The sequence below is a fragment of the Salminus brasiliensis genome, chromosome 1 (assembly GCF_030463535.1).
Source record: "Salminus brasiliensis chromosome 1, fSalBra1.hap2, whole genome shotgun sequence".
NCBI classification, from domain to species: Eukaryota; Metazoa; Chordata; class Actinopteri; order Characiformes; family Bryconidae; genus Salminus; species Salminus brasiliensis.
In genome coordinates, this window is record NC_132878.1 from 70,320,499 (window position 1) to 70,343,893 (window position 23,395).

Sequence of the window (23,395 nt, forward strand, 5' to 3'; positions counted from 1 at the left end):
AGGACTTTGAGTTGACCGTATCAAATGCATTGTTGCCGAAAAGCTAGTAGCTAGGGTCAGGATGGCCGAGCGGTCTAAGGCGCTGCGTTCAGGTCGCAGTCTCCCCTGGAGGCGTGGGTTCGAATCCTACTTCTGACATGCAATTTTGATCAGCAGAAATATCACTTCAGCTTCGGCCGCTACCATGCTACGCAGTTTTCCTAAGTGGCTAAGTAAGCACTTCTTTAAATGTTATTGGATATTTACATTACAAGTTTCTGAGTGAAATAACCCAGTCATTGTAACCTGGACTCCGACATCTGTCTGTCAGGATGGCGCTGCCGTGAGTGTGCATTGTTTCCGGGAGGTTTGGCTTTAAATTCCTCATCTGACATGCTTTGCTGATAGGTTAAAAGCTAGGATTTGCTTGGGAGGGCAACCCTCAGGGCAAGCTTAGCATGTTTGTTAATTGGCTAACTAATCACTTGTGTAAATGTCTTAGGACTTTGAGTTAACCGTATCAAATGCATTATAGCCGAAAAGCAAGTAGCTAGGGTCAGGATGGCCAAGCGGTCTAAGGTGCTGCGTTCAGATTGCAGTCTCCCCTGGAGGCGTGGGTTCGAATCCCACTTCTGACATCCAATTTTGATCAGCAGAAATATCACTTCAGCTTGGGCCGCTACCATGCTACGCAGTTTTCCTAAGTGGCTAAGTAAGCACTTCTTTAAATGTTATTGGATATTTACATTACAAGTTTCTGAGTGAAATAACCCACTCATTGTAACCTGGACTCCGACATCTGTCTGTCAGGATGGCGCTGCCGTAAGTGTGCATTGTTTCCGGGAGGTTTGGCTTTAAATTCCTCATCTGACATACTTTGCTGATAGTTTAAAAGCTAGGATTTGCTTGGGAGGGCAACCCTCAGGGCAAGCTTAGCATGATTGTTAATTGGCTAACTAATCACTTGTATAAATGTCTTAGGACTTTGAGTTGACCGTATCAAATGCATTGTTGCCGAAAAGCTAGTAGCTAGGGTCAGAATGGCCGAGCGGTCTAAGGCGCTGCGTTCAGGTCGCAGTCTCCCCTGGAGGCGTGGGTTCGAATCATACTTTTGACATGCAATTTTGATCAGCAGAAATATCACTTCAGCTTCGGCAGCTACCATGCTACGCAGTTTTCCTAAGTGGCTAAGTAAGCACTTCTTTAAATGTTATTGGATATTTACATTACAAGTTTCTGAGTGAAATAACCCCGTCATTGTAACCTGGACTCCGACATCTGTCTGTCAGGATGGCGCTGCCGTGAGTGTGCATTGTTTCCGGGAGGTTTGGCTTTAAATTCCTCATCTGACATGCTTTGCTGATAGGTTAAAAGCTAGGATTTGCTTGGGAGGGCAACCCTCAGGGCAAGCTTAGCATGTTTGTTAATTGGCTAACTAATCACTTGTGTAAATGTCTTAGGACTTTGAGTTAACCGTATCAAATGCATTATAGCCGAAAAGCAAGTAGCTAGGGTCAGGATGGCCGAGCGGTCTAAGGCGCTGCGTTCAGGTCGCAGTCTCCCCTGGAGGCGTGGATTCGAACACCACTTCTGACATGCAATTTTGATCAGTAGAAATATCACTTCAGCTTGTTTCCGCTTCCATGCTGCCCAGTTTTCCTGAGTGGCTAACTAAGCACATCCTTAAATGTTATTGGATATTTACATTACAAGTTCCTGAGTGAAATAACCCCGTCATTGTAACCTGGACTCCGACATCTGTCTGTCAGGATGGCGCTGCCGTAAGTGTGCATTGTTTCCGGGAGGTTTGGCTTTAAATTCCTCATCTGACATACTTTGCTGATAGGTTAAAAGCTAGGATTTGCTTGGGAGGGCAACCCTCAGGGCAAGCTTAGCATGTTTGTCAATTGGCTAACTAATCACTTGTATAAATGTCTTAGGACTTTGAGTTAACCGTATCAAATGCATTATAGCCGAAAAGCAAGTAGCTAGGGTCAGGGTGGCCAAGCGGTCTAAGGTGCTGCGTTCAGATTGCAGTCTCCCCTGGAGGCGTGGGTTCGAATCCCACTTCTGACATGCAATTTTGATCAGCAGAAATATCACTTCAGCTTGGGCCGCTACCATGCTACGCAGTTTTCCTAAGTGGCTAAGTAAGCACTTCTTTAAATGTTATTGGATATTTACATTACAAGTTTCTGAGTGAAATAACCCAGTCATTGTAATCTGGACTCCGACATCTGTCTGTCAGGATGGCGCTGCCGTAAGTGTGCATTGTTTCCGGGAGGTTTGGCTTTAAATTCCTCATCTGACATACTTTGCTGATAGGTTAAAAGCTAGGATTTGCTTGGGAGGGCACCCCTCAGGGCAAGCTTAGCATGATTGTTAATTGGCTAACTAATCACTTGTATAAATGTCTTAAGACTTTGAGTTGACCGTATCAAATGCATTGTTGCCGAAAAGCTAGTAGCTAGGGTCAGGATGGCCGAGCGGTCTAAGGTGCTGCGTTCAGGTCACAGTCTCCCCTGGAGGCGTGGGTTCGAATCCCACTTCTGACATGCAATTTTGATCAGTAGAAATATCACTTCAGCTTGTTTCCGCTTCCATGCTGCCCAGTTTTCCTGAGTGGCTAACTAAGCACATCCTTAAATGTTATTGGATATTTACATTACAAGTTCCTGAGTGAAATAACCCCGTCATTGTAACCTGGACTCCGACATCTGTCTGTCAGGATGGCGCTGCCGTAAGTGTGCATTGTTTCCGGGAGGTTTGGCTTTAAATTCCTCATCTGACATACTTTGCTGATAGGTTAAAAGCTAGGATTTGCTTGGGAGGGCAACCCTCAGGGCAAGCTTAGCATGTTTGTCAATTGGCTAACTAATCACTTGTATAAATGTCTTAGGACTTTGAGTTAACCGTATCAAATGCATTATAGCCGAAAAGCAAGTAGCTAGGGTCAGGGTGGCCAAGCGGTCTAAGGTGCTGCGTTCAGATTGCAGTCTCCCCTGGAGGCGTGGGTTGGAATCCCACTTCTGACATGCAATTTTGATCAGCAGAAATATCACTTCAGCTTGGGCCGCTACCATGCTACGCAGTTTTCCTAAGTGGCTAAGTAAGCACTTCTTTAAATGTTATTGGATATTTACATTACAAGTTTCTGAGTGAAATAACCCAGTCATTGTAACCTGGACTCCGACATCTGTCTGTCAGGATGGCGCTGCCGTAAGTGTGCATTGTTTCCGGGAGGTTTGGCTTTAAATTCCTCATCTGACATACTTTGCTGATAGTTTAAAAGCTAGGATTTGCTTGGGAGGGCAACCCTCAGGGCAAGCTTAGCATGATTGTTAACTGGCTAACTAATCACTTGTATAAATGTCTTAGGACTTTGAGTTGACCGTATCAAATGCATTGTTGCCGAAAAACTAGTAGCTAGAGTCAGGATGGCCGAGCGGTCTAAGGCGCTGCGTTCAGGTCGCAGTCTCCCCTGGAGGCGTGGGTTCGAATCCCACTTCTGACATGCAATTTTGATCAGCAGAAATATCACTTCAGCTTCGGCCGCTACCATGCTACGCAGTTTTCCTAAGTGGCTAAGTAAGCACTTCTTTAAATGTTATTGGATATTTACATTACAAGTTTCTGAGTGAAATAACCCCGTCATTGTAACCTGGACTCCGACATCTGTCTGTCAGGATGGCGCTGCCGTGAGTGTGCATTGTTTCCGGGAGGTTTGGCTTTAAATTCCTCATCTGACATGCTTTGCTGATAGGTTAAAAGCTAGGATTTGCTTGGGAGGGCACCCCTCAGGGCAAGCTTAGCATGTTTGTTAATTGGCTAACTAATCACTTGTGTAAATGTCTTAGGACTTTGAGTTAACCGTATCAAATGAATTATAGCCGAAAAGCAAGTAGCTAGGGTCAGGATGGCCGAGTGGTCTAAGGCGCTGCGTTCAGGTTGCAGTCTCCCCTGGAGGCGTGGGTTCGAATCCCACTTCTGACATGCAATTTTGATCAGTAGAAATATCACTTCAGCTTGTTTCCGCTTCCATGCTGCCCAGTTTTCCTGAGTGGCTAACTAAGCACATCCTTAAATGTTATTGGATATTTACATTACAAGTTCCTAAGTGAAATAACCCCGTCATTGTAACCTGGACTCCGACATCTGTCTGTCAGGATGGCGCTGCCGTAAGTGTGCATTGTTTCCGGGAGGTTTGGCTTTAAATTCCTCATCTGACATACTTTGCTGATAGGTTAAAAGCTAGGATTTGCTTGGGAGGGCAACCCTCAGGGCAAGCTTAGCATGTTTGTCAATTGGCTAACTAATCACTTGTATAAATGTCTTAGGACTTTGAGTTAACCGTATCAAATGCATTATAGCCGAAAAGCAAGTAGCTAGGGTCAGGGTGGCCAAGCGGTCTAAGGTGCTGCGTTCAGATTGCAGTCTCCCCTGGAGGCGTGGGTTCGAATCCCACTTCTGACATGCAATTTTGATCAGCAAAAATATCACTTCAGCTTGGGCCGCTACCATGCTACGCAGTTTTCCTAAGTGGCTAAGTAAGCACTTCTTTAAATGTTATTGGATATTTACATTACAAGTTTCTGAGTGAAATAACCCAGTCATTGTAACCTGGACTCCGACATCTGTCTGTCAGGATGGCGCTGCCGTAAGTGTGCATTGTTTCCGGGAGGTTTGGCTTTAAATTCCTTATCTGACATACTTTGCTGATAGTTTAAAAGCTAGGATTTGCTTGGGAGGGCAACCCTCAGGGCAAGCTTATCATGATTGTTAATTGGCTAACTAATCACTTGTATAAATGTCTTAGGACTTTGATTTGACCGTATCAAATGCATTGTTGCCGAAAAGCTAGTAGCTCGGGTCAGGATGGCCGAGCGGTCAAAGGTGCTGTGTTCAGGTCGCAGTCTTCCCTGGAGGCGTGGGTTCGAATCCCACTTCTGACATGCAATTTTGATCAGCAGAAATATCACTTCAGCTTCGGCCGCTACCATGCTACGCAGTTTTCCTAAGTGGCTAAGTAAGCACTTCTTTAAATGTTATTGGATATTTACATTACAAGTTTCTGAGTGAAATAACCCCGTCATTGTAACCTGGACTCCGACATCTGTCTGTCAGGATGGCGCTGCCGTGAGTGTGCATTGTTTCCGGGAGGTTTGGCTTTAAATTCCTCATCTGACATGCTTTGCTGATAGGTTAAAAGCTAGGATTTGCTTGGGAGGGCACCCCTCAGGGCAAGCTTAGCATGTTTGTTAATTGACTAACTAATCACTTGTGTAAATGTCTTAGAACTTTGAGTTAACCGTATCAAATGCATTATAGCCGAAAAGTAAGTAGCTAGGGTCAGGATGGCCGAGCGGTCTAAGGCGCTGCGTTCAGGTCGCAGTCTCCCCTGGAGGCGTGGGTTCGAATCCCAATTCTGACATGCAATTTTGATCAGTAGAAATATCACTTCAGCTTGTTTCCGCTTCCATGCTGCCCAGTTTTCCTGAGTGGCTAACTAAGCACATCCTTAAATGTTATTGGATATTTACATTACAAGTTCCTGAGTGAAATAACCCCGTCATTGTAACCTGGACTCCGACATCTGTCTGTCAGGATGGCGCTGCCTTAAGTGTGCATTGTTTCCGGGAGGTTTGGCTTTAAATTCCTCATCTGACATACTTTGCTGATAGGTTAAAAGCTAGGATTTGCTTGGGAGGGCAACCCTCAGGGCAAGCTTAGCATGTTTGTCAATTGGCTAACTAATCACTTGTATAAATGTCTTAGGACTTTGAGTTAACCGTATCAAATGCATTATAGCAGAAAAGCAAGTAGCTAGGGTCAGGGTGGCCAAGCGGTCTAAGGTGCTGCGTTCAGATTGCAGTCTCCCCTGGAGGCGTGGGTTCGAATCCCACTTCTGACACGCAATTTTGATCAGCAGAAATATCACTTCAGCTTGGGCCGCTACCATGCTACGCAGTTTTCCTAAGTGGCTAAGTAAGCACTTCTTTAAATGTTATTGGATATTTACATTACAATTTTCTGAGTGAAATAACCCAGTCATTGTAACCTGGACTCCGACATCTGTCTGTCAGGATGGCGCTGCCGTAAGTGTGCATTGTTTCTTGGGAGGTTTGGCTTTAAATTCCTCATCTGACATACTTTGCTGATAGTTTAAAAGCTAGGATTTGCTTGGGAGGGCAACCCTCAGGGCAAGCTTATCATGATTGTTAATTGGCTAACTAATCACTTGTATAAATGTCTTAGGACTTTGAGTTGACCGTATCAAATGCATTGTTGCCGAAAAGCTAGTAGCTAGGGTCAGGATGGCCGAGCGGTCTAAGGTGCTGCGTTCAGGTCGCAGTCTCCCCTGGAGGCGTGGGTTGGAATCCCACTTCTGACATGCAATTTTGATCAGTAGAAATATCACTTCAGCTTGGTTCCGCTTCCATGCTGCCCAGTTTTCCTGAGTGGCTAAGTAAGCACTTCTTTAAATGTTATTGGATATTTACATTACAAGTTTCTGAGTGAAATAACCCAGTCATTGTAACCTGGACTCCGACATCTGTCTGTCAGGATGGCGCTGCCGTAAGTGTGCATTGTTTCCGGGAGGTTTGGCTTTAAATTCCTCATCTGACATACTTTGCTGATAGTTTAAAAGCTAGGATTTGCTTGGGAGGGCAACCCTCAGGGCAAGCTTAGCATGATTGTTAATTGGCTAACTAATCACTTGTATAAATGTCTTAGGACTTTGAGTTGACCGTATCAAATGCATTGTTGCCGAAAAACTAGTAGCTAGGGTCAGGATGGCAGAGCGGTCTAAGGCGCTGCGTTCAGGTCGCAGTCTCCCCTGGAGGCGTGGGTTCGAATCCCACTTCTGACATGCAATTTTGATCAGCAGAAATATCACTTCAGCTTCGGCCGCTACCATGCTACGCAGTTTTCCTAAGTGGCTAAGTAAGCACTTCTTTAAATGTTATTGGATATTTACATTACAAGTTTCTGAGTGAAATAACCCCCTCATTGTAACCTGGACTCCGACATCTGTCTGTCAGGATGGCGCTGCCGTGAGTGTGCATTGTTTCCGGGAGGTTTGGCTTTAAATTCCTCATCTGACATGCTTTGCTGATAGGTTAAAAGCTAGGATTTGCTTGGGAGGGCACCCCTCAGGGCAAGCTTAGCATGTTTGTTAATTGGCTAACTAATCACTTGTGTAAATGTCTTAGGACTTTGAGTTAACCGTATCAAATGCATTATAGCCGAAAAGAAAGTAGCTAGGGTCAGGATGGCCGAGCGGTCTAAGGCGCTGCGTTCAGGTCGCAGTCTCCCCTGGAGGCGTGGGTTCGAATCCCACTTCTGACATGCAATTTTGATCAGTAGAAATATCACTTCAGCTTGTTTCCGCTTCCATGCTGCCCAGTTTTCCTGAGTGGCTAAGTAAGCACTTCTTTAAATGTTATTGGATATTTACATTACAAGTTTCTGAGTGAAATAACCCAGTCATTGTAACCTGGACTCCGACATCTGTCTGTCAGGATGGCGCTGCCATAAGTGTGCATTGTTTCCGGGAGGTTTGGCTTTAAATTCCTCATCTGACATACTTTGCTGATAGTTTAAAAGCTAGGATTTGCTTGGGAGGGCAACCCTCAGGGCAAGCTTAGCATGATTGTTAATTGGCTAACTAATCACTTGTATAAATGTCTTAGGACTTTGAGTTGACCGTATCAAATGCATTGTTGCCGAAAAGCTAGTAGCTAGGGTCAGGATGGCCGAGCGGTCTAAGGCGCTGCGTTCAGGTCGCAGTCTCCCCTGGAGGCGTGGGTTCGAATCCCACTTCTGACATGCAATTTTGATCAGCAGAAATATCACTTCAGCTTGGGCCGCTACCATGCTACGCAGTTTTCCTAAGTGGCTAAGTAAGCACTTCTTTAAATGTTATTGGATATTTACATTACAAGTTTCTGAGTGAAATAACCCAGTCATTGTAACCTGGACTCCGACATCTGTCTGTCAGGATGGCGCTGCCGTAAGTGTGCATTGTTTCCGGGAGGTTTGGCTTTAAATTCCTCATCTGACATACTTTGCTGATAGGTTAAAAGCTAGGATTTGCTTGGGAGGGCACCCCTCAGGGCAAGCTTAGCATGATTGTTAATTGGCTAACTAATCACTTGTATAAATGTCTTAAGACTTTGAGTTGACCGTATCAAATGCATTGTTGCCGAAAAGCTAGTAGCTAGGGTCAGGATGGCCGAGCGGTCTAAGGTGCTGCGTTCAGGTCGCAGTCTCCCCTTGAGACGTGGGTTCGAATCCCACTTCTGACATGCAATTTTGATCAGTAGAAATATCACTTCAGCTTGTTTCCGCTTCCATGCTGCCCAGTTTTCCTGAGTGGCTAACTAAGCACATCCTTAAATGTTATTGGATATTTACATTACAAGTTCCTGAGTGAAATAACCCCGTCATTGTAACCTGGACTCCGACATCTGTCTGTCAGGATGGCGCTGCCGTAAGTGTGCATTGTTTCCGGGAGGTTTGGCTTTAAATTCCTCATCTGACATACTTTGCTGATAGGTTAAAAGCTAGGATTTGCTTGGGAGGGCAACCCTCAGGGCAAGCTTAGCATGTTTGTCAATTGGCTAACTAATCACTTGTATAAATGTCTTAGGACTTTGAGTTAACCGTATCAAATGCATTATAGCCGAAAAGCTAGTAGCTAGGGTCAGGGTGGCCAAGCGGTCTAAGGTGCTGCGTTCAAATTGCAGTCTCCCCTGGAGGCGTGGGTTCGAATCCCACTTCTGACATGCAATTTTGATCAGCAGAAATATCACTTCAGCTTGGGCCGCTACCATGCTACGCAGTTTTCCTAAGTGGCTAAGTAAGCACTTCTTTAAATGTTATTGGATATTTACATTACAAGTTTCTGAGTGAAATAACCCAGTCATTGTAACCTGGACTCCGACATCTGTCTGTCAGGATGGCGCTGCCGTAAGTGTGCATTGTTTCCGGGAGGTTTGGCTTTAAATTCCTCATCTGACATACTTTGCTGATAGTTTAAAAGCTAGGATTTGCTTGGGAGGGCAACCCTCAGGGCAAGCTTAGCATGATTGTTAACTGGCTAAATAATCACTTGTATAAATGTCTTAGGACTTTGAGTTGACCGTATCAAATGCATTGTTGCCGAAAAGCTAGTAGCTAGGGTCAGGATGGCCGAGCGGTCTAAGGTGCTGCGTTCAGGTCGCAGTCTCCCCTGGAGGTGTGGGTTCGAATCCCACTTCTGACATGCAATTTTGATCAGCAGAAATATCACTTCAGCTTCGGCCACTACCATGCTACGCAGTTTTCCTAAGTGGCTAAGTAAGCACTTCTTTAAATGTTATTGGATATTTACATTACAAGTTTCTGAGTGAAATAACCCCGTCATTGTAACCTGGACTCCGACATCTGTCTGTCAGGATGGCGCTGCCGTGAGTGTGCATTGTTTCCGGGAGGTTTGGCTTTAAATTCCTCATCTGACATACTTTGCTGATAGGTTAAAAGCTAGGATTTGCTTGGGAGGGCAACCCTCAGGGCAAGCTTATCATGATTGTTAATTGGCTAACTAATTACTTGTATAAATGTCTTAGGACTTTGAGTTGACCGTATCAAATGCATTGTTGCCGAAAAGCTAGTAGCTAGGGTCAGGATGGCCGAGCGGTCTAAGGTGCTGCGTTCAGGTCGCAGTCTCCCCTGGAGGCGTGGGTTAGAATCCCACTTCTGACATGCAATTTTGATCAGCAGAAATATCACTTCAGCTTCGGCCGCTACCATGCTACGCAGTTTTCCTAAGTGGCTAAGTAAGCACTTCTTTAAATGTTATTGGATATTTACATTACAAGTTTCTGAGTGAAATAACCCCGTCATTGTAACCTGGACTCCGACATCTGTCTGTCAGGATGGCGCTGCCGTGAGTGTGCATTGTTTCCGGGAGGTTTGGCTTTAAATTCCTCATCTGACATGCTTTGCTGATAGGTTAAAAGCTAGGAGTTGCTTGGGAGGGCACCCCTCAGGGCAAGCTTAGCATGTTTGTTAATTGGCTAACTAATCACTTGTGTAAATGTCTTAGGACTTTGAGTTAACCGTATCAAATGCATTATAGCCGAAAAGCAAGTAGCTAGGGTCAGGATGGCCGAGTGGTCTAAGGCGCTGCGTTCAGGTCGCAGTCTCCCCTGGAGGCGTGGGTTCGAATCCCACTTCTGACATGCAATTTTGATCAGTAGAAATATCACTTCAGCTTGGTTCCGCTTCCATGCTGCCCAGTTTTCCTGAGTGGCTAACTAAGCACATCCTTAAATGTTATTGGATATTTACATTACAAGTTCCTGAGTGAAATAACCCCCTCATTGTAACCTGGACTCCGACATCTGTCTGTCAGGATGGTGCTGCCTTAAGTGTGCATTGTTTCCGGGAGGTTTGGCTTTAAATTCCTCATCTGACATACTTTGCTGATAGGTTAAAAGCTAGGATTTGCTTGGGAGGGCAACCCTCAGGGCAAGCTTAGCATGTTTGTCAATTGGCTAACTAATCACTTGTATAAATGTCTTAGGACTTTGAGTTAACCGTATCAAATGCATTATAGCCGAAAAGCAAGTAGCTAGGGTCAGGGTGGCCAAGCGGTCTAAGGTGCTGCGTTCAAATTGCAGTCTCCCCTGGAGGCGTGGGTTCGAATCCCACTTCTGACATGCAATTTTGATCAGCAGAAATATCACTTCAGCTTGGGCCGCTACCATGCTACGCAGTTTTCCTAAGTGGCTAAGTAAGCACTTCTTTAAATGTTATTGGATATTTACATTACAAGTTTCTGAGTGAAATAACCCAGTCATTGTAACCTGGACTCCGACATCTGTCTGTCAGGATGGCGCTGCCGTAAGTGTGCATTGTTTCCGGGAGGTTTGGCTTTAAATTCCTCATCTGACATACTTTGCTGATAGTTTAAAAGCTAGGATTTGCTTGGTAGGGCAACCCTCAGGGCAAGCTTAGCATGATTGTTAATTGGCTAACTAATCACTTGTATAAATGTCTTAGGACTTTGAGTTGACCGTATCAAATGCATTGTTGCCGAAAAGCTAGTAGCTAGGGTCAGGATGGCCGAGCGGTCTAAGGCGCTGCGTTCAGGTCGCAGTCTCCCCTGGAGGCGTGGGTTCGAATCCCACTTCTGACATGCAATTTTGATCAGCAGAAATATCACTTCAGCTTGGGCCGCTACCATGCTACGCAGTTTTCCTAAGTGGCTAAGTAAGCACTTCTTTAAATGTTATTGGATATTTACATTACAAGTTTCTGAGTGAAATAACCCCGTCATTGTAACCTGGACTCCGACATCTGTCTGTCAGGATGGCGCTGCCGTGAGTGTGCATTGTTTCCGGGAGGTTTGGCTTTAAATTCCTCATCTGACATACTTTGCTGATAGGTTAAAAGCTAGGATTTCCTTGGGAGGGCACCCCTCAGGGCAAGCTTAGCATGTTTGTTAATTGGCTAACTAATCACTTGTGTAAATGTCTTAGGACTTTGAGTTAACCGTATCCAATGCATTATAGCCGAAAAGCTAGTAGCTAGGGTCAGGATGGCCGAGCGGTGTAAGGCGCTGCGTTCAGATCGCAGTCTCCCCTGGAGGCGTGGGTTCGAATGCCACTTCTGACATGCAATTTTGATCAGTAGAAATATCACTTCAGCTTGGTTCCGCTTCCATGCTGCCCAGTTTTCCTGAGTGGCTAACTAAGCACATCCTTAAATGTTATTGGATATTTACATTACAAGTTCCTGAGTGAAATAACCCCGTTATTGTAACCTGGACTCCGACATCTGTCTGTCAGGATGGCGCTGCCGTAAGTGTGCATTGTTTCCGGGAGGTTTGGTTTTAAATTCCTCATCTGACATACTTTGCTGATAGGTTAAAAGCTAGGATTTGCTTGGGAGGGCAACCCTCAGGGCAAGCTTAGCATGTTTGTCAATTGGCTAACTAATCACTTGTATAAATGTCTTAGGACTTTGAGCTAACCGTATCAAATGCATTATAGCCGAAAAGCAAGTAGCTAGGGTCAGGGTGGCCAAGCGGTCTAAGGTGCTGTGTTCAGATTGCAGTCTCCCCTGGAGGCGTGGGTTCGAATCCCACTTCTGACATGCAATTTTGATCAGCAGAAATATCACTTCAGCTTGGGCCGCTACCATGCTACGCAGTTTTCCTAAGTGGCTAAGTAAGCACTTCTTTAAATGTTATTGGATATTTACATTACAAGTTTCTGAGTGAAATAACCCAGTCATTGTAACCTGGACTCCGACATCTGTCTGTCAGGATGGCGCTGCCGTAAGTGTGCATTGTTTCCGGGAGGTTTGGCTTTAAATTCCTCATCTGACATACTTTGCTGATAGTTTAAAAGCTAGGATTTGCTTGGGAGGGCAACCCTCAGGGCAAGCTTAGCATGATTGTTAATTGGCTAACTAATCACTTGTATAAATGTCTTAGGACTTTGAGTTGACCGTATCAAATGCATTGTTGCCGAAAAGCTAGTAGCTAGGGTCAGGATGGCCGAGCGGTCTAAGGCGCTGCGTTCAGGTCGCAGTCTCCCCTGGAGGCGTGGGTTCGAATCCCACTTCTGACATGCAATTTTGATCAGCAGAAATATCACTTCAGCTTCGGCCGCTACCATGCTACGCAGTTTTCCTAAGTGGCTAAGTAAGCACTTCTTTAAATGTTATTGGATATTTACATTACAAGTTTCTGAGTGAAATAACCCCGTCATTGTAACCTAGACTCCGACATCTGTCTGTCAGGATGGCGCTGCCGTGAGTGTGCATTGTTTCCGGGAGGTTTGGCTTTAAATTCCTCATCTGACATGCTTTGCTGATAGGTTAAAAGCTAGGATTTGCTTGGGAGGGCACCCCTCAGGGCAAGCTTAGCATGTTTGTTAATTGGCTAACTAATCACTTGTGTAAATGTCTTAGGACTTTGAGTTAACCGTATCAAATGCATTATAGCCGAAAAGCAAGTAGCTAGGGTCAGGATGGCCGAGCGGTCTAAGGTGCTGCGTTCAGGTAGCAGTCTCCCCTGGAGGCGTGGGTTCGAATCCCACTTCTGACATGCAATTTTGATCAGCAGAAATATCACTTCAGCTTCGGCCGCTACCATGCTATGCAGTTTTCCTAAGTGGCTAAGTAAGCACTTCTTTAAATGTTATTGGATATTTACATTACAAGTTTCTGAGTGAAATAACCCAGTCATTGTAACCTGGACTCCGACATCTGTCTGTCAGGATGGCGCTGCCGTAAGTGTGCATTGTTTCCGGGAGGTTTGGCTGTAAATTCCTCATCTGACATACTTTGCTGATAGTTTAAAAGCTAGGATTTGCTTGGGAGGGCAACCCTCAGGGCAAGCTTAGCATGATTGTTAATTGGCTAACTAATCACTTGTATAAATGTCTTAGGACTTTGAGTTGACCGTATCAAATGCATTGTTGCCGAAAAGCTAGCAGCTAGGGTCAGGATGGCCGAGCGGTCTAAGGCGCTGCGTTCAGGTCGCAGTCTCCCCTGGAGGCGTGGGTTCGAATCCCACTTCTGACATGCAATTTTGATCAGTAGAAATATCACTTCAGCTTGTTTCCGCTTCCATGCTGCCCAGTTTTCCTGAGTGGCTAAGTAAGCACTTCTTTAAATGTTATTGGATATTTACATTACAAGTTTCTGAGTGAAATAACCCAGTCATTGTAACCTGGACTCCGACATCTGTCTGTCAGGATGGCGCTGCCATAAGTGTGCATTGTTTCCGGGAGGTTTGGCTTTAAATTCCTCATCTGACATGCTTTGCTGATAGTTTAAAAGCTAGGATTTGCTTGGTAGGGCAACCCTCAGGGCAAGCTTAGCATGATTGTTAATTGGCTAACTAATCACTTGTATAAATGTCTTAGGACTTTGAGTTGACCGTATCAAATGTATTGTTGCCGAAAAGCTAGTAGCTAGGGTCAGGATGGCCGAGCGGTCTAAGGCGCTGCGTTCAGGTTGCAGTCTCCCCTGGAGGCGTGGGTTCGAATCCCACTTCTGACATGCAATTTTGATCAGCAGAAATATCACTTCAGCTTGGGCCGCTACCATGCTACGCAGTTTTCCTAAGTGGCTAAGTAAGCACTTCTTTAAATGTTATTGGATATTTACATTACAAGTTTCTGAGTGAAATAACCCAGTCATTGTAACCTGGACTCCGACATCTGTCTGTCAGGATGGCGCTGCCGTAAGTGTGCATTGTTTCCGGGAGGTTTGGCTTTAAATTCCTCATCTGACATACTTTGCTGATAGTTTAAAAGCTAGGATTTGCTTGGGAGGGAAACCCTCAGGGCAAGCTTATCATGATTGTTAATTGGCTAACTAATCACTTGTATAAATGTCTTAGGACTTTGAGTTGACCGTATCAAATGCATTGTTGCCGAAAAGCTGGTAGCTAGGGTCAGGATGGCCGAGCGGTCTAAGGTGCTGCGTTCAGGTAGCAGTCTCCCCTGGAGGCGTGGGTTCGAATCCCACTTCTGACATGCAATTTTGATCAGCAGAAATATCACTTCAGCTTCGGCCGCTACCATGCTACGCAGTTTTCCTAAGTGGCTAAGTAAGCACTTCTTTAAATGTTATTGGATATTTACATTACAAGTTTCTGAGTGAAATAACCCAGTCATTGTAACCTGGACTCCGACATCTGTCTGTCAGGATGGCGCTGCCGTAAGTGTGCATTGTTTCCGGGAGGTTTGGCTTTAAATTCCTCATCTGACATACTTTGCTGATAGGTTAAAAGCTAGGATTTGCTTGGGAGGGCACCCCTCAGGGCAAGCTCAGCATGTTTGTTAATTGGCTAACTAATCACTTGTGTAAATGTCTTAGGACTTTGAGTTAACCGTATCAAATGCATTATAGCCGAGAAGCAAGTAGCTAGGGTCAGGATGGCCGAGCGGTCTAAGGCGCTGCGTTCAGGTCGCAGTCTCCCCTGGAGGCGTGGGTTCGAATCCCACTTCTGACATGCAATTTTGATCAGTAGAAATATCACTTCAGCTTGGTTCCGCTTCCATGCTGCCCAGTTTTCCTGAATGGCTAACTAAGCACATCCTTAAATGTTATTGGATATTTACATTACAAGTTCCTGAGTGAAATAACCCCGTCATTGTAACCTGGACTCCGACATCTGTCTGTCAGGATGGCGCTGCCGTAAGTGTGCATTGTTTCCGGGAGGTTTGGCTTTAAATTCCTCATCTGACATACTTTGCTGATAGGTTAAAAGCTAGGATTTGCTTGGGAGGGCAACCCTCAGGGCAAGCTTAGCATGTTTGTCAATTGGCTAACTAATCACTTGTATAAATGTCTTAGGACTTTGAGTTAACCGTATCAAATGCATTATAGCCGAAAAGCAAGTAGCTAGGGTCAGGGTGGCCAAGCGGTCTAAGGTGCTGCGTTCAGATTGCAGTCTCCCCTGGAGGCGTGGGTTCAAATCCCACTTCTGACATGCAATTTTGATCAGTAGAAATATCACTTCAGCTTGTTTCCGCTTCCATGCTGCCCAGTTTTCCTGAGTGGCTAAGTAAGCACTTCTTTAAATGTTATTGGATATTTACATTACAAGTTTCTGAGTGAAATAACCCAGTCATTGTAACCTGGACTCCGACATCTGTCTGTCAGGATGGCGCTGCCATAAGTGTGCATTGTTTCCGGGAGGTTTGGCTTTAAATTCCTCATCTGACATACTTTGCTGATAGTTTAAAAGCTAGGATTTGCTTGGTAGGGCAACCCTCAGGGCAAGCTTAGCATGATTGTTAATTGGCTAACTAATCACTTGTATAAATGTCTTAGGACTTTGAGTTGACCGTATCAAATGCATTGTTGCCTTAAAGCTAGTAGCTAGGGTCAGGATGGCCGAGCGGTCTAAGGCGCTGCGTTCAGGTCGCAGTCTCCCCTGGAGGCGTGGGTTCGAATCCCACTTCTGACATGCAATTTTGATCAGCAGAAATATCACTTCAGCTTGGGCCGCTACCATGCTACGCAGTTTTCCTAAGTGGCTAAGTAAGCACTTCTTTAAATGTTATTGGATATTTACATTACAAGTTTCTGAGTGAAATAACCCAGTCATTGTAACCTGGACTCCGACATCTGTCTGTCAGGATGGCGCTGCCGTAAGTGTGCATTGTTTCCGGGAGGTTTGGCTTTAAATTCCTCATCTGACATACTTTGCTGATAGTTTAAAAGCTAGGATTTGCTTGGGAGGGAAACCCTCAGGGCAAGCTTATCATGATTGTTAATTGGCTAACTAATCACTTGTATAAATGTCTTAGGACTTTGAGTTGACCGTATCAAATGCATTGTTGCCGAAAAGCTAGTAGCTAGGGTCAGGATGGCCGAGCGGTCTAAGGTGCTGCGTTCAGGTAGCAGTCTCCCCTGGAGGCGTGTGTTCGAATCCCACTTCTGACATGCAATTTTGATCAGCAGAAATATCACTTCAGCTTCGGCCGCTACCATGCTACGCAGTTTTCCTAAGTGGCTAAGTAAGCACTTCTTTAAATGTTATTGGATATTTACATTACAAGTTTCTGAGTGAAATAACCCAGTCATTGTAACCTGGACTCCGACATCTGTCTGTCAGGATGGCGCTGCCGTAAGTGTGCATTGTTTCCGGGAGGTTTGGCTTTAAATTCCTCATCTGACATACTTTGCTGATAGTTTAAAAGCTAGGATTTGCTTGGGAGGGCAACCCTCAGGGCAAGCTTAGCATGATTGTTAATTGGCTAACTAATCACTTGTATAAATGTCTTAGGACTTTGAGTTGACCGTATCAAATGCATTGTTGCCGAAAAGCTAGCAGCTAGGGTCAGGATGGCCGAGCGGTCTAAGGCGCTGCGTTCAGGTCACAGTCTCCCCTGGAGGCGTGGGTTCGAATCCCACTTCTGACATGCAATTTTGATCAGCAGAAATATCACTTCAGCTTCGGCCGCTACCATGCTACGCAGTTTTCCTAAGTGGCTAAGTAAGCACTTCTTTAAATGTTATTGGATATTTACATTACAAGTTTCTTAGTGAAATAACCCCGTCATTGTAACCTGGACTCCGACATCTGTCTGTCAGGATGGCGCTGCCGTGAGTGTGCATTGTTTCCGGGAGGTTTGGCTTTAAATTCCTCATCTGACATGCTTTGCTGATAGGTTAAAAGCTAGGATTTGCTTGGGAGGGCACCCCTCAGGGCAAGCTCAGCATGTTTGTTAATTGGCTAACTAATCACTTGTGTAAATGTCTTAGGACTTTGAGTTAACCGTATCAAATGCATTATAGCCGAGAAGCAAGTAGCTAGGGTCAGGATGGCCGAGCGGTCTAAGGCGCTGCGTTCAGGTCGCAGTCTCCCCTGGAGGCGTGGGTTCGAATCCCACTTCTGACATGCAATTTTGATCAGTAGAAATATCACTTCAGCTTGGTTCCGCTTCCATGCTGCCCAGTTTTCCTGAATGGCTAACTAAGCACATCCTTAAATGTTATTGGATATTTACATTACAAGTTCCTGAGTGAAATAACCCCGTCATTGTAACCTGGACTCCGACATCTGTCTGTCAGGATGGCGCTGCCGTAAGTGTGCATTGTTTCCGGGAGGTTTGGCTTTAAATTCCTCATCTGACATACTTTGCTGATAGGTTAAAAGCTAGGATTTGCTTGGGAGGGCAACCCTCAGGGCAAGCTTAGCATGTTTGTCAATTGGCTAACTAATCACTTGTATAAATGTCTTAGGACTTTGAGTTAACCGTATCAAATGCATTATAGCCGAAAAGCAAGTAGCTAGGGTCAGGGTGGCCAAGCGGTCTAAGGTGCTGCGTTCAGATTGCAGTCTCCCCTGGAGGCGTGGGTTCGAATCCCACTTCTGACATGCAATTTTGATCAGCAGAAATATCACTTCAGCTTCGGCCGCTACCATGCTACGCAGTTTTCCTAAGTGGCTAAGTAAGCACTTCTTTAAATGTTATTGGATATTTACATTACAAGTTTCTGAGTGAAATAACCCAGTCATTGTAACCTGGACTCCGACATCTGTCTGTCAGGATGGCGCTGCCGTAAGTGTGCATTGTTTCCGGGAGGTTTGGCTTTAAATTCCTCATCTGACATACTTTGCTGATAGTTTAAAAGCTAGGATTTGCTTGGGAGGGCAACCCTCAGGGCAAGCTTAGCATGATTGTTAATTGGCTAACTAATCACTTGTATAAATGTCTTAGGACTTTGTGTTGACCGTATCAAATGCATTGTTGCCGAAAAGCTAGTAGCTAGGGTCAGGATGGCCGAGCGGTCTAAGGCGCTGCGTTCAGGTTGCAGTCTCCCCTGGAGGCGTGGGTTCGAATCCCACATCTGACATGCAATTTTGATCAGTAGAAATATCACTTCAGCTTGGTTCCGCTTCCATGCTGCCCAGTTTTCCTGAGTGGCTAACTAAGCACATCCTTAAATGTTATTGGATATTTACATTACAAGTTCCTGAGTGAAATAACCCCGTCATTGTAACCTGGACTCCGACATCTGTCTGTCAGGATGGCGCTGCCGTAAGTGTGCATTGTTTCCGGGAGGTTTGGCTTTAAATTCCTCATCTGACATACTTTGCTGATAGGTTAAAAGCTAGGATTTGCTTGGGAGGGCAACCCTCAGGGCAAGCTTAGCATGTTTGTCAATTGGCTAACTAATCACTTGTATAAATGTCTTAGGACTTTGAGTTAACCGTATCAAATGCATTATAGCCGAAAGGCAAGTAGCTAGGGTCAGGGTGGCCAAGCGGTCTAAGGTGCTGCGTTCAGATTGCAGTCTCCCCTGGAGGCGTGGGTTCGAATCCCACTTCTGACATGCAATTTTGATCAGCAGAAATATCACTTCAGCTTGGGCCGCTACCATGCTACGCAGTTTTCTTAAGTGGCTAAGTAAGCACTTCTTTAAATGTTATTGGATATTTACATTACAAGTTTCTGAGTGAAATAACCCAGTCATTGTAACCTGGACTCCGACATCTGTCTGTCAGGATGGCGCTGCCGTAAGTGTGCATTGTTTCCGGGAGGTTTGGCTTTAAATTCCTCATCTGACATACTTTGCTGATAGTTTAAAAGCTAGGATTTGCTTGGGAGGGCAACCCTCAGGGCAAGCTTATCATGATTGTTAATTGGCTAACTAATCACTTGTATAAATGTCTTAGGACTTTGAGTTGACCGTATCAAATGCATTGTTGCCGAAAAGCTAGTAGCTAGGGTCAGGATGGCCGAGCGGTCTAAGGCGCTGCGTTCAGATTGCAGTCTCCCCTGGAGGCGTGGGTTCGAATCCCTCTTCTGACATGCAATTTTGATCAGCAGAAATATCACTTCAGCTTGGGCCGCTACCATGCTACACAGTTTTCTTAAGTGGCTAAGTAAGCACTTCTTTAAATGTTATTGGATATTTACATTACAAGTTTCTGAGTGAAATAACCCAGTCATTGTAACCTGGACTCCGACATCTGTCTGTCAGGATGGCGCTGCCGTAAGTGTGCATTGTTTCCGGGAGGTTTGGCTTTAAATTCCTCATCTGACATACTTTGCTGATAGTTTAAAAGCTAGGATTTGCTTGGGAGGGCAACCCTCAGGGCAAGCTTATCATGATTGTTAATTGGCTAACTAATCACTTGTATAAATGTCTTAGGACTTTGAGTTGACCGTATCAAATGCATTGTTGCCGAAAAGCTAGTAGCTAGGGTCAGGATGGCCGAGCGGTCTAAGGCGCTGCGTTCAGGTCACAGTCTCCCCTGGAGGCGTGGGTTCGTATCCCACTTCTGACATGCGATTTTGATCAGTAGAAATATCACTTCAGCTTGGTTCCGCTTCCATGCTGCCCAGTTTTCCTGAGTGGCTAAGTAAGCACTTTTTTAAATGTTATTGGATATTTACATTACAAGTTTCTGAGTGAAATAACCCCGTCATTGTAACCTGGACTCCGACATCTGTCTGTCAGGATGGCGCTGCCGTGAGTGTGCATTGTTTCCGGGAGGTTTGGCTTTAAATTCCTCATCTGACATGCTTTGCTGATAGGTTAAAAGCTAGGAGTTGCTTGGGAGGGCACCCCTCAGGGCAAGCTTAGCATGTTTGTTAATTGGCTAACTAATCACTTGTGTAAATGTCTTAGGACTTTGAGTTAACCGTATCAAATGCATTATAGCCGAAAAGCAAGTAGCTAGGGTCAGGATGGCCGAGTGGTCTAAGGCGCTGCGTTCAGGTCGCAGTCTCCCCTGGAGGCGTGGGTTCGAATCCCACTTCTGACATGCAATTTTGATCAGTAGAAATATCACTTCAGCTTGGTTCCGCTTCCATGCTGCCCAGTTTTCCTGAGTGGCTAACTAAGCACATCCTTAAATGTTATTGGATATTTACATTACAAGTTCCTGAGTGAAATAACCCCCTCATTGTAACCTGGACTCCGACATCTGTCTGTCAGGATGGTGCTGCCTTAAGTGTGCATTGTTTCCGGGAGGTTTGGCTTTAAATTCCTCATCTGACATACTTTGCTGATAGGTTAAAAGCTAGGATTTGCTTGGGAGGGCAACCCTCAGGGCAAGCTTAGCATGTTTGTCAATTGGCTAACTAATCACTTGTATAAATGTCTTAGGACTTTGAGTTAACCGTATCAAATGCATTATAGCCGAAAAGCAAGTAGCTAGGGTCAGGGTGGCCAAGCGGTCTAAGGTGCTGCGTTCAAATTGCAGTCTCCCCTGGAGGCGTGGGTTCGAATCCCACTTCTGACATGCAATTTTGATCAGCAGAAATATCACTTCAGCTTGGGCCGCTACCATGCTACGCAGTTTTCCTAAGTGGCTAAGTAAGCACTTCTTTAAATGTTATTGGATATTTACATTACAAGTTTCTGAGTGAAATAACCCAGTCATTGTAACCTGGACTCCGACATCTGTCTGTCAGGATGGCGCTGCCGTAAGTGTGCATTGTTTCCGGGAGGTTTGGCTTTAAATTCCTCATCTGACATACTTTGCTGATAGTTTAAAAGCTAGGATTTGCTTGGTAGGGCAACCCTCAGGGCAAGCTTAGCATGATTGTTAATTGGCTAACTAATCACTTGTATAAATGTCTTAGGACTTTGAGTTGACCGTATCAAATGCATTGTTGCCGAAAAGCTAGTAGCTAGGGTCAGGATGGCCGAGCGGTCTAAGGCGCTGCGTTCAGGTCGCAGTCTCCCCTGGAGGCGTGGGTTCGAATCCCACTTCTGACATGCAATTTTGATCAGCAGAAATATCACTTCAGCTTGGGCCGCTACCATGCTACGCAGTTTTCCTAAGTGGCTAAGTAAGCACTTCTTTAAATGTTATTGGATATTTACATTACAAGTTTCTGAGTGAAATAACCCCGTCATTGTAACCTGGACTCCGACATCTGTCTGTCAGGATGGCGCTGCCGTGAGTGTGCATTGTTTCCGGGAGGTTTGGCTTTAAATTCCTCATCTGACATACTTTGCTGATAGGTTAAAAGCTAGGATTTCCTTGGGAGGGCACCCCTCAGGGCAAGCTTAGCATGTTTGTTAATTGGCTAACTAATCACTTGTGTAAATGTCTTAGGACTTTGAGTTAACCGTATCAAATGCATTATAGCCGAAAAGCAAGTAGCTAGGGTCAGGATGGCCGAGCGGTGTAAGGCGCTGCGTTCAGATCGCAGTCTCCCCTGGAGGCGTGGGTTCGAATGCCACTTCTGACATGCAATTTTGATCAGTAGAAATATCACTTCAGCTTGGTTCCGCTTCCATGCTGCCCAGTTTTCCTGAGTGGCTAACTAAGCACATCCTTAAATGTTATTGGATATTTACATTACAAGTTCCTGAGTGAAATAACCCCGTTATTGTAACCTGGACTCCGACATCTGTCTGTCAGGATGGCGCTGCCGTAAGTGTGCATTGTTTCCGGGAGGTTTGGTTTTAAATTCCTCATCTGACATACTTTGCTGATAGGTTAAAAGCTAGGATTTGCTTGGGAGGGCAACCCTCAGGGCAAGCTTAGCATGTTTGTCAATTGGCTAACTAATCACTTGTATAAATGTCTTAGGACTTTGAGCTAACCGTATCAAATGCATTATAGCCGAAAAGCAAGTAGCTAGGGTCAGGGTGGCCAAGCGGTCTAAGGTGCTGTGTTCAGATTGCAGTCTCCCCTGGAGGCGTGGGTTCGAATCCCACTTCTGACATGCAATTTTGATCAGCAGAAATATCACTTCAGCTTGGGCCGCTACCATGCTACGCAGTTTTCCTAAGTGGCTAAGTAAGCACTTCTTTAAATGTTATTGGATATTTACATTACAAGTTTCTGAGTGAAATAACCCAGTCATTGTAACCTGGACTCCGACATCTGTCTGTCAGGATGGCGCTGCCGTAAGTGTGCATTGTTTCCGGGAGGTTTGGCTTTAAATTCCTCATCTGACATACTTTGCTGATAGTTTAAAAGCTAGGATTTGCTTGGGAGGGCAACCCTCAGGGCAAGCTTAGCATGATTGTTAATTGGCTAACTAATCACTTGTATAAATGTCTTAGGACTTTGAGTTGACCGTATCAAATGCATTGTTGCCGAAAAGCTAGTAGCTAGGGTCAGGATGGCCGAGCGGTCTAAGGCGCTGCGTTCAGGTCGCAGTCTCCCCTGGAGGCGTGGGTTCGAATCCCACTTCTGACATGCAATTTTGATCAGCAGAAATATCACTTCAGCTTCGGCCGCTACCATGCTACGCAGTTTTCCTAAGTGGCTAAGTAAGCACTTCTTTAAATGTTATTGGATATTTACATTACAAGTTTCTGAGTGAAATAACCCCGTCATTGTAACCTAGACTCCGACATCTGTCTGTCAGGATGGCGCTGCCGTGAGTGTGCATTGTTTCCGGGAGGTTTGGCTTTAAATTCCTCATCTGACATGCTTTGCTGATAGGTTAAAAGCTAGGATTTGCTTGGGAGGGCACCCCTCAGGGCAAGCTTAGCATGTTTGTTAATTGGCTAACTAATCACTTGTGTAAATGTCTTAGGACTTTGAGTTAACCGTATCAAATGCATTATAGCCGAAAAGCAAGTAGCTAGGGTCAGGATGGCCGAGCGGTCTAAGGTGCTGCGTTCAGGTAGCAGTCTCCCCTGGAGGCGTGGGTTCGAATCCCACTTCTGACATGCAATTTTGATCAGCAGAAATATCACTTCAGCTTCGGCCGCTACCATGCTATGCAGTTTTCCTAAGTGGCTAAGTAAGCACTTCTTTAAATGTTATTGGATATTTACATTACAAGTTTCTGAGTGAAATAACCCAGTCATTGTAACCTGGACTCCGACATCTGTCTGTCAGGATGGCGCTGCCGTAAGTGTGCATTGTTTCCGGGAGGTTTGGCTTTAAATTCCTCATCTGACATACTTTGCTGAT

General features: G+C 45.1%; 23 non-coding genes across 23 annotated transcripts; all 23 read left to right on the forward strand.

The window, feature by feature from the left end:
• The first annotated feature begins 55 nt into the window (after window positions 1-55).
• Window positions 56-138, forward strand: trnal-cag (transfer RNA leucine (anticodon CAG)). Its single transcript has one exon. It is a non-coding gene; the product is annotated as a tRNA-Leu (tRNA).
• A 3,272-nt stretch (window positions 139-3,410) lies between these two features.
• trnal-cag (transfer RNA leucine (anticodon CAG)) lies at window positions 3,411-3,493 on the forward strand. Its single transcript has one exon. It is a non-coding gene; the product is annotated as a tRNA-Leu (tRNA).
• A 396-nt stretch (window positions 3,494-3,889) lies between these two features.
• On the forward strand, window positions 3,890-3,972 carry trnal-cag (transfer RNA leucine (anticodon CAG)). The gene has a single exon. It is a non-coding gene; the product is annotated as a tRNA-Leu (tRNA).
• Window positions 3,973-4,848: 876 nt separating this feature from the next.
• Window positions 4,849-4,931, forward strand: trnal-cag (transfer RNA leucine (anticodon CAG)). The gene has a single exon. It is a non-coding gene; the product is annotated as a tRNA-Leu (tRNA).
• Window positions 4,932-6,767: 1,836 nt separating this feature from the next.
• trnal-cag (transfer RNA leucine (anticodon CAG)) lies at window positions 6,768-6,850 on the forward strand. Its single transcript has one exon. It is a non-coding gene; the product is annotated as a tRNA-Leu (tRNA).
• A 396-nt stretch (window positions 6,851-7,246) lies between these two features.
• trnal-cag (transfer RNA leucine (anticodon CAG)) lies at window positions 7,247-7,329 on the forward strand. The gene has a single exon. It is a non-coding gene; the product is annotated as a tRNA-Leu (tRNA).
• Window positions 7,330-7,726: 397 nt separating this feature from the next.
• On the forward strand, window positions 7,727-7,809 carry trnal-cag (transfer RNA leucine (anticodon CAG)). Its single transcript has one exon. It is a non-coding gene; the product is annotated as a tRNA-Leu (tRNA).
• Window positions 7,810-8,685: 876 nt separating this feature from the next.
• On the forward strand, window positions 8,686-8,768 carry trnal-caa (transfer RNA leucine (anticodon CAA)). Its single transcript has one exon. It is a non-coding gene; the product is annotated as a tRNA-Leu (tRNA).
• Window positions 8,769-9,164: 396 nt separating this feature from the next.
• trnal-cag (transfer RNA leucine (anticodon CAG)) lies at window positions 9,165-9,247 on the forward strand. The gene has a single exon. It is a non-coding gene; the product is annotated as a tRNA-Leu (tRNA).
• Window positions 9,248-10,122: 875 nt separating this feature from the next.
• trnal-cag (transfer RNA leucine (anticodon CAG)) lies at window positions 10,123-10,205 on the forward strand. The gene has a single exon. It is a non-coding gene; the product is annotated as a tRNA-Leu (tRNA).
• Window positions 10,206-10,602: 397 nt separating this feature from the next.
• On the forward strand, window positions 10,603-10,685 carry trnal-caa (transfer RNA leucine (anticodon CAA)). Its single transcript has one exon. It is a non-coding gene; the product is annotated as a tRNA-Leu (tRNA).
• Window positions 10,686-11,081: 396 nt separating this feature from the next.
• Window positions 11,082-11,164, forward strand: trnal-cag (transfer RNA leucine (anticodon CAG)). The gene has a single exon. It is a non-coding gene; the product is annotated as a tRNA-Leu (tRNA).
• A 1,355-nt stretch (window positions 11,165-12,519) lies between these two features.
• Window positions 12,520-12,602, forward strand: trnal-cag (transfer RNA leucine (anticodon CAG)). Its single transcript has one exon. It is a non-coding gene; the product is annotated as a tRNA-Leu (tRNA).
• An 875-nt stretch (window positions 12,603-13,477) lies between these two features.
• trnal-cag (transfer RNA leucine (anticodon CAG)) lies at window positions 13,478-13,560 on the forward strand. The gene has a single exon. It is a non-coding gene; the product is annotated as a tRNA-Leu (tRNA).
• Window positions 13,561-13,957: 397 nt separating this feature from the next.
• Window positions 13,958-14,040, forward strand: trnal-cag (transfer RNA leucine (anticodon CAG)). Its single transcript has one exon. It is a non-coding gene; the product is annotated as a tRNA-Leu (tRNA).
• An 875-nt stretch (window positions 14,041-14,915) lies between these two features.
• Window positions 14,916-14,998, forward strand: trnal-cag (transfer RNA leucine (anticodon CAG)). The gene has a single exon. It is a non-coding gene; the product is annotated as a tRNA-Leu (tRNA).
• Window positions 14,999-15,875: 877 nt separating this feature from the next.
• trnal-cag (transfer RNA leucine (anticodon CAG)) lies at window positions 15,876-15,958 on the forward strand. Its single transcript has one exon. It is a non-coding gene; the product is annotated as a tRNA-Leu (tRNA).
• An 875-nt stretch (window positions 15,959-16,833) lies between these two features.
• trnal-cag (transfer RNA leucine (anticodon CAG)) lies at window positions 16,834-16,916 on the forward strand. The gene has a single exon. It is a non-coding gene; the product is annotated as a tRNA-Leu (tRNA).
• A 396-nt stretch (window positions 16,917-17,312) lies between these two features.
• trnal-cag (transfer RNA leucine (anticodon CAG)) lies at window positions 17,313-17,395 on the forward strand. Its single transcript has one exon. It is a non-coding gene; the product is annotated as a tRNA-Leu (tRNA).
• Window positions 17,396-20,189: 2,794 nt separating this feature from the next.
• trnal-cag (transfer RNA leucine (anticodon CAG)) lies at window positions 20,190-20,272 on the forward strand. The gene has a single exon. It is a non-coding gene; the product is annotated as a tRNA-Leu (tRNA).
• A 397-nt stretch (window positions 20,273-20,669) lies between these two features.
• Window positions 20,670-20,752, forward strand: trnal-caa (transfer RNA leucine (anticodon CAA)). The gene has a single exon. It is a non-coding gene; the product is annotated as a tRNA-Leu (tRNA).
• Window positions 20,753-21,148: 396 nt separating this feature from the next.
• trnal-cag (transfer RNA leucine (anticodon CAG)) lies at window positions 21,149-21,231 on the forward strand. The gene has a single exon. It is a non-coding gene; the product is annotated as a tRNA-Leu (tRNA).
• A 1,355-nt stretch (window positions 21,232-22,586) lies between these two features.
• On the forward strand, window positions 22,587-22,669 carry trnal-cag (transfer RNA leucine (anticodon CAG)). The gene has a single exon. It is a non-coding gene; the product is annotated as a tRNA-Leu (tRNA).
• Window positions 22,670-23,395: the final 726 nt, after the last annotated feature.